The following is an 8960-nucleotide window of genomic DNA, read 5'->3' as shown; positions in this document are numbered from 1 at the left end:
AGTATATACCTGTCATAAATTGTGTATACCCATACTAGCAAAAAAGGGTTTCTTTTGTCTGATACAAATCACATTTTGGCTATCCTGACTTTGTAGGTGAGTGTTTTTGGTCATATTTATGTTGATAGTTAATCCTAGTATTTATTCCTGGTTTTTTATCTTATTCCTGTTTTAATAATTTGGGCCACAGTTGTCACTGTAATTGTAGAAGGAAGCATATGTAAATTCAAGGGAAAGTCTGGACTTGATAATTACTGGGATAAATAGGAGGCTGAGGGCTATTTTAAAAGAGACATAACAACATGCCAAACTACTAAAAATGCTTAATTCACTTTGCCAATCCTCGCCTTCAGAACATGGCCATCTTACAGAGATATCATGTGATCTGAATAAAAAAATTCTGGTAAGTATAATGATGACTGTATTCCATGTTGGTTTACACTTCGTCTGAAACTTTCTGTCTCTCCCTGTCCCCCCCCCCCCCCCCCCATCTACTTATCTATCTATACCTATACCTATCTATGTATCTAAATGTTTTCAAGCATCATATACACAACAGATTGCAATCCGCCTCCCTCCCTCTCACCAATCTAGTTAGGCCTCATGTAGCTCTATTCTGTTTAATGCTGCTTTGCAGCCCTCCGTCTAGGTGAAGGTACCCCACCCTCTCCAACCCCATAAAAAAAAAACCAAAAACAACAACAACAAAAAACCACGGGCCCTTCCGTTCATAGCATTTTCTAAACAATGACAAGTGGCAGAAAATATTTCCCATTGTGAGCACAGGGAGTGATGGAGGGCAGGTGGCACAGGTGAAACTACTTTCCATTTGCAGACCGGCTGCAGCGGACTGAGGCCCAGCGCCTTAGCAGAGCGCAGGAGTGTGCGTGGCTGCACTCCCCCAGCCAGGTCCCGTGTGACATCCCAAGGCAAGAAGCTCGGCTCCGGGCTCGGACGGCAGGCAGCGACCCGTCACGCCTTTTAGTGAAAGAATGGGGGAAAAGACGGCGAGAAGACTAGGAGAAAAAGGAAAAAAGGCGCAGCGCGTTATTTTCCAAAAGACCAAAAATAGCAGCGCGCTGCCGCGCAAGCCTTCTTATTATTCCTCCGGCGTCGGCATGCAACTGGGGATGCCGCACCTCGTAGGGCGCCGTGCGCTCCGCCACCGCCGACTTCAACCGCCGCCGCTCGCTCTTCCACCCTCGCCTGCGCTGCCACTGCCGCGAGTGCGGCTCCGGCGCAGCGGCAGCGCAGGCGAGGGAGGAAGAACGAGCGGCGGCGGCGGCAGCAGTTTCCCCTTTCCCCAGCCCTGGCTCGGCGGGCGCATGCTCACTTGTGCCCGCAGCCCTGGACCATATTTGTCAGGACCTACTCGAGAGCCGGAGAAAAAGAGAGAGAGAGAATTTGGGGGGGTAAGGAACGGTGGGTTGCGAGCCGGAGCCGCCGGCCGCGGCCGGGGAACGGCGTCGGCGGCCGAAGGCCGGCGGTGGGGTCGGGTTCGGCCGTAGGTGAGGATGAAAGTTGAAGAGCGAAAGAAAGGCAGAGGCGCACCTCCTCGCCCTCCCTTACGAAACGCCGCCGGGGAAGGGAGGGGGCTTCTCCCCCCACCCGCGCGGCGGGGATGGAAGTTCGTGCCGGGGAAAGTGGGCAAGTGACTCGCAAGTGGCGGGGGAGCGGCCGGGGCACGGGGTGCCTCCCCGCGCCCCAAGTGTGTGAGTGAGAAAGAGGAACAAAAGAAAGAGAGAGAGAGGTGCCTGCTATTTCTTTTTCTCTCCCCAAACACATGACGGGAGTACGCGCATCGAGCCGTGCCGCGTATCTCGGCGCAGCCACGGACACGCACGTATGTGCATGTGCATAGAGCTCCGTATGGGGGAGGGAGCCGCCGAAACGCGCCGGGGGGGCCTTTTTTAGGGGGGGAGGGGGCTCCGCAGGGAGGGGGAAGGGAAGGGGAGAGACATTTTGCGGACTTGCCCCACCGCCGAGCCGCCGCTCGGCTCCATTTAACGCCGCTCGCGGGGCACCGCGGGGACAAACGCGATGGGGCCGGGGGGGGGGGAGGGCGCGGGGCTGCGCGCTGGAGGGCGGGCAGCGGGGGGGATCCTGCGCTGCGCTCCCCCCCGGCCCCGGCTCTTTGTTCGCGCACGCCGAAGGACGGGGCGAGGTGCGGGCGCGGGGGGGCGAGGCGCGGCCGAGGGGGGGGGCGGTGCGAGAGCCCCGTTTTTTCGGTCGGAAGCGGCAGGCGGCGGCCGGGATGGACCGGTTGAATGTGCCGCGGGTCCCCGTGCGCGAAGGCCGCGCTCAGCGCGCAGCGGAGAGTTTAGCGTTCCCGTCGCTCCCGCACTTTGTGTGCCTGTGCGCGAGAGATATTTAAAATATAATCATCTCCCAATTTCCGCCATTTTGGGGAAAGTTTGCACACACATGCACATACCGAAAAAAAAAAAAAAAGCTAGCGTTTTTTTTTTCTTTTTTTTTTCAAGAGGCGAAAAAAAAAAGTCTTTAGCTCGAGTGCTCCGCGCCCGCCGCTGCCGTGCGGTGCGCGCTCCCGGGCCGCTGCGGCAGGCGGGGGGCGAGCGCGGGGCGGCCCCTGCCCGTTGCGGGCCGGCGGCTGTCACCCGCGGGCGGCGCCGGGGGTCCCGCGGGACGGCCCCGCGCTGCCCGCGCACGTGTGCGCCCGGACGGGGGGGGCGAGCGGCCGGCGCGCGGCTCTGCCCCGACTTGCGCGCTCTCGGCGGGAGCGCCGCCGGGGGTGCGGCCCCGTCTCCCCCCACCGCTCTGTCTCCGCAGCCGGTGCATTAACAACAGGATATAGGCACACTTGTTCTCGCTAACGTGCGTGTGAGGCGGCGTTTTCGCGACGGGGGGAGGGGGAGCGGGATTTTTTTTAATTTATTATTGTGATTATTATTTTGGGTGGGAGCGGCCGCCCGGAGCGCGAGGCTGGGGGGAGCCGGGGCGCTGGGAGCCGCTGCCGCCCCCATTTTGTGGCCGCTTCGTCGGAGCGGCCGCACGCGAGAGCGTGAGAGAAAAAGTTGGAGCGCGGGGCCGGGCTGCGGGCGACGCGGCGCTGCCCTCCGCGGGAAGGGGCACCTCTCCGTCGGGCGATCTTCGCGTCGAGATTGGCTGCGAACGGCCGAGGAGCAAATCCCGCAGCCCCCTCGGGAAAGAGAGCGCGCCCCCCTCCTCCTCCTCTTCCTCCTCCTCGCTGGGGGAGGGGAGGAGGGAGGAGAAGGTAAAATTTTCCCCTTCCACTCGAAGCCAGCCTCCCTTTCCCGGATCCCCGTCTCGGGGGGGGGGGGGGGGGGGAGGAGGTAGGGGGGTGGGGAAGGACCCGGTAAACAAGCGGAGTCCCTCTCTGGTTGTGCAACTTCCTCAGGAACCCTCGGCACCCAGTTCCTCTCCCACCCTCGCGCACACCGCGCTCGCCCCCGCGCCGACCGGGGGTCCGTCTCCTCCCGCGCGCTCCCGTCTCTCCGGCCGGGAGGAGGGGGGGGGAAACAGCGGGGAGCGACGCGGGGCGGCGGGAGAAGCGCGCTCCCTCCGTTCGAGCGCTGCCGGCTCGCGGCCGTCGGAGCGGGCGGCCGCTTTGTCTCGGCGCTCCTGCCCGAGCCTGGGCGAAACGCGGACCTGAGCACTCCGGGTTTTCTCCGCCAAAGTTTCAAGTGCGGCAAAACACGCCGCAAAACTGGCCAAGGAGGGACCTCTGGCGGTAGGCCGCTGGCAGCCGGCGGCCGCGCCCGGCGGGCCCCGCGCCGCTCCGCTCCGGCGGCCGCTCCGAGGCGCGGCTCCAGGCCGAGCGCGGCGGGGTGCGGGGCTCAGAGCGGCCCGGGCTGGCCCCGCGCACCGCCGTCGGCCCCCGCGTTCTTCTCAGCGCTCGGAGGCGCTGAGTAACGCTTCCTGGAAACGCGGCCCCGCGGGATGCGGCGGGGAAGGCCGTGACGCGCGGAGCCGTGCGGTGACCTGCGGGCAGCGGGACGGGCTGTGCGAGCCGTGAGCTGACACGGAGCGAGAGCCGCCTTCTCGTTGTTGTTCCGTTCGTTTTTGAGAGGCGCTGGGCTGAGCGTGTTTGCTTTTTTGTTTCTGCGCGTGAGTCAACGCTCTGCAGCGAGCGCTAACAATCAGGTGGAAAGTGTAAATACAACTCGAGAAGGGAACGCTCGACTTCACGCTGCTTTCGGAACGGCTCGTGTTCAGAATCAGAGCAGAACCTTCCTGCTGCAGCGTAAAGCCCTTCGGGAAAGCGGTTCTTGCCCCCAGAAGTTGTCCCGTTCCCAGCAGCTCCGGTGAACATCCGCGCGGGCGGAGAGCTGCGGACGGTACGCTGCCGCCGCGCCGCCCGGGCGGCCCTTGCCGCGGGACCCCGCAGCTCCGCTGCGCTCCGCCGGTCCCAATGGACGCAGCGCGCCAGTGACGGCGGCTGCCGCGGCGCGCTCATTGGAGGGCGTTTGTTGTCAGCCGGGCAACTGTAGCGAACTTCGGATTTGTTTGTTGCTGTGTATGGTTCTTATTAATTTCTTGAGTTTTTCTCCACTGTTGCTTTTAATAGTTCTGTTTTTCTAGAAAATGGTGGCGCGGTGAGCCCTTTCCCTCTGGCTGGTTCAGTGTTGTCGGGCATCACTCGGGTTGGCATTTGTGGGTTATTCCCGTTACCTTTCATATTTTAATACCGCTGACAGGTAGGATTATGGAATGTAAGCGGTGGGTGTGAGGAACCACGGATTACGTGGATGGGATTTACTGAAGACAGCAATAGTGTGCATGTAGCCACAGTTTATTACTGCTTCAGTAGTAGTGCTGCTCATCACAATGGGAAATAGGAACTCTTTGTGAACTGGAGATAAGGAGAAATGCAGCGGCCAGTAGTTGGGAGCTGGAAAAAAAAGTGAATTAATGGTTTAAGGATTGCAGACCCCATGGAGACTGCTGAGAACAGGCAGAACGGAGGAGAAGGGCATGAGCCAGGCGTGAGTGCGCAGAGGGGCTCAGTGGGTGCTAACTTCTCTTTGTGACAATTTGACATACATCGGGTGATGCACAGTGTGAAGATTTGGTGCATAACAGTTCTTCCTGAGATGTCTGCACTGCAAATGGAAGGAGATGGGAGTTTTCTGTCATTCTGTGTCAAATTCAAGGAAACAGAAGAGATTAACAAATGGGAGTAAATAAATTGGGAGTTTTATATCAGTTTTAGTATCTGAGCATCTTAAACCCCTGTTCAGGACTGCACAGAGTGGGATGAAAACAAACAAGTCATGGAGGTGTTGTAGAGGAGATCCTTCCTCAGAGCTCCTCAGGTACAGCTTCTCTATAAACAAGTTGGAAGTTGTCAGTGAATTTTATTAGTTGATTGAATAGTATCAGTATTGGATATTACAGTGTTCTGTGGATGTTTGAAAATGACACAGTAGCCAAAAGCTGTCTGTAACTGCAAATGTTATCCATTGCATTGGTACCTGTGTTAGCTGCTGGCAGAGACCAGATTCAGATTCAAAATCCATTCTTAGTGCTGGTGCAGGCTCACTCCTAACAGAGAACACGGTCTGCAGTTTGTAATGCCTGTGGCCAGGTTCCTTCTGTGAGGAAACAGATTTTAAGCCTATCTACTAGGAAGCAAGGCCAAACATACACTGTGTCCCTGGAGAGTGCAGCAGACAGAGAAGTAGCAAGAGATAAAACAAGAGGAAATAATAGTGAGGGGACAACATTGACAGGGAATCTGGTCCAATTCCTCTTATGAGTGCTGAGAGCAAAGAATTTTAAGTTTAGGTCCTTCTGTGAATATAATTCCTATATACATATAGCTCATTTTTAAAGTAACTTATTTGTAATAAATTTCATGAGCAACAGGCAAAGTAGTGGAATTGATGCTGACAGTCCTTCAACACGCAGAACGGTAGAGTAGTAGAACTGGTAAAGTCGTTTTTCAAGGATGAAAAATGAGATTTTGAAGGAAATGTGTAATCTGCAGATACTTATTTTAAGGCAACATCAAAAGAATTAGAACATTAAAAGAATTAAAACATTAAGCAGATATTTTAGAAGTGCATATTAAAATGTAGTGGGTACCCTCAAAATATTTCATTGTTTCCTGCACTGTTCCTGTTGGGGTTGTTTTTGTTGAAGTACATAATCAAGAAGTGCAAGAAGTGGAAGGATGAGGAGACAAGTGTGTGGTGTGCCCTGCTTGAGCAGATAGTCGTGAGAAGAAAAATGGGCTCTCACTGGTTAGTTTACAGTGAATAGGAAGTAATTCTGGTTTCTCAGTTGTGAGCAACTTTCCTTCGCTATAACTGTTGTTTTAAAGCTAGATTAAGCCCTAGTTTGCCTAAAATAAAAGGGGAGATTTGCTATGGGGGTGGTTTGGCCTGAGTGTTATGATGATTCAGCCCTAGTAGTTTTCCCACGCAGATGTGATAAAGCAGATAAAGACAAATGCACCAGAGCTGCGACCGCACTGGCTTCTAGGCAGTAGGGCATGGATGTCTTTATCTGCTTTGATCATCTCCAAAGAGGAGGCTGTTCTGATACTCATTGTCTCCTGCTGATCAGCTTCATTTCCCCTATGTATGACCCCTCCAGCCTGCACATTTTCTGCTAAAAGTCTCCTCATTGGAGATGGCCAAAATAGTCATCTGTGGTATCTGGCTAAAAAGACTTGGGCCTTTGTTTCTGCATGTCTGTCAGGACTGGTGTTTTCAGCTCCCTGCATGCCTTTAAGGCGTATGGGACATTGCTAGGGGCTGTAAGGGTATCACCTCCTTTGATGTCTCTTTTTGTCTCTTGTCCTCACCCTCCTCACCTGCTGCTTCATATAATCATGGAATCATGGAATGTCTTGGGTTTGAATGAACCTTAAAGACCATCCAGTTTAATTCCCTTGCCTTTCTCTGCTGAAAGATCCTTTCTCTGCTGCCCAGTGACCTACCTCACCACCCACGAGTAAAGAATTTCTTCCTCGTGTTTAACCTGAACTTCCCCTCTTTTATTTTAAAGCCATTTCCCCTTGTCCTATCACTACCAGACTGAAAAATGTTCGTCCTTCTCATGCTTATAAGCTGCCTTCAAGTACTAGAAGGCCACAATGAGGTCTCCCCAGAGTCTTCTCCAAGCTAAACAAGCCCAACTCACTCAACCTTTCTTCATAAAAGAAGTGCTGCAGCCCTCTGTGGCCCTCCTCTGGACCTGCTTGCCCTGCTTGCCAGCCCCTCTTGATGTAGCCCGGGATACCATCAGCTTTCTGGGCTGCAGTGGCACACTGCTGGCTCATGTCCAGCTTTTTGTCCATCAGGACCCCTCAGTCCACAGGGCTGCTCTCAATACATCCTTCTCCCAGTCTGTCCTCATATCTAGGGTTGCTTCAACCCCAGTGCAACACTTTGCACTTGGCCTTGTTCATCCTCATTGGGTTCATGTGGGTGTGCTTTTCAAGCCTGTTCAAGTCTCTCTGGATGGTGTCTCCCCCCCCCCTTCTGTTCTGTCCGCAGCACCACTCAGCTTGGTATCATCAGCAAACGTGCTGAGGTTGCACTCCATCCCACAGTCTGTGTCACTGATGGATCTCCGAGGGACAGTACTCATGATCAGCTTCCACCACAGAGCCATTGACCACAACTGTGTGGCTGTGATCATCCAACCAATTCTTTATCCACTGAGTAGTTCAGCCTTCAAATCCATAATTCTAGTTTAGAGACACGGGTGTGTTATAGGACCATGCCGAAGTCCTTGCACAGGTTTCAGTATCAGAGATATCAGTTGCCCTTCCTTTGTCCACTGATGCCTTCACTTATTCATAGAAGACCATCATATTGATCAGACATGATATAGCCTTGGTGAAGCCATGCTGGCTGTTTAGCATCATCTCCATAGCGGAGATGATGTGTCTTCTTATCTTTTCCAGGAAGACCTGCTCCATGACCTTCCTAGGCACAGATGTGAAGCTTACCAGCCTGTAGTTCACCTGGTCTTCCTTTCTCCCTTTCTTAAAAATGGGAGTGGTGTTTCCCTTTTTCCAGCCACCAGAGACTTGACCTGACAGCCGTGACTATATATATATATTTTTTGGTCAGACCTCCTCTGGCTCTTTGTGTCTAATTTTACCTCTCCAAGAAAGATCCATTAGCATGGGGTGGAAGCTGGCGTCAGCCTCTTCTCTCCTGGAGCAAAGCTGCTCAACTGTCCTGGCGCTGTGCTTTCAGAATTCCTTAAAAGTAAAAATAAAAATACAAAGGAATGAGTAAATAGAATGGACACACTGATCCAGATAGGTTATGCCAATCTGGTAATGCTGACTATTGGCTTTGCTTTTTAGAGATCCATTTTCTTCTGCCCAGTGACCTATTCTGAATTGAGCCCAGTGGTAGAAGTCACATGTGGTGCTTCCTTGTGTGTTTCACAGGTAGCATCTTAGACTTTCAACATTTGGGTAGGTGTCGGTTAATTCTTTTAAGTACCGACTGAAATAAAAAAATCCTTCTGTTATTACTCTCTGACGTACTCAGTACATAACCTGTAATTATTTCAAAAAATACTTGTATGTTTAATTGGCATATTCTCTCCTATTTCTTTGCTTTAAATTTTTAAATAGAGAATCTTTCACCAGGGGAATCTATCTGATTTTTAATGCTGTTATTCTCATTAAGTATCTGTTCTGTGAGGTACTCATTTGTTGCTGAACCAGTTGGTAAAATCTAAGTTTTTTTCTAAAGGGTGTGTTTGATCTTATTTTACACGCATGCTTATTTCAACATTTTTGCGGTTTGTATTTTTTTTTTTCACGTGTGTATGTCTAGAGCAATGTCAATATTGAAATATTAAAATACTGCACGTTCCTCTAGATCTTGTGGCTTACAGCTGCTAAGACTAAAATGCAGTTGCATCCCTAATAGTGGATTTTGGAAAATGACTGTTTCAAGTTCTTACTATGATGGCCTTACCTTCATGTCAGATGGCACTTGGTG

At 52.8% G+C, this 8960-nt stretch overlaps 1 protein-coding gene across 1 annotated transcript in view; it reads left to right on the top strand.

Moving 5' to 3' along the window:
• Positions 1 to 1325: 1325 nt before the first annotated feature.
• The window catches only part of L3MBTL3 (L3MBTL histone methyl-lysine binding protein 3), a gene marked incomplete at its 3' end in the record, with an annotated part of 74321 nt that continues 66686 nt past the window's right edge, over positions 1326 to 8960 (top strand). The window contains exon 1 of the mRNA XM_079550701.1: positions 1326 to 1412. The remainder of the gene's footprint in view (positions 1413 to 8960) is intronic.

This window comes from Tetrao urogallus (assembly GCF_951394365.1).
Source record: "Tetrao urogallus genome assembly, chromosome: 2".
In the NCBI taxonomy this organism is placed as follows: domain Eukaryota; kingdom Metazoa; phylum Chordata; class Aves; order Galliformes; family Phasianidae; genus Tetrao; species Tetrao urogallus.
The sequence above is the reverse complement of the archived record's forward strand: the minus strand, read 5'-3'. Positions and strand labels throughout refer to the sequence as shown.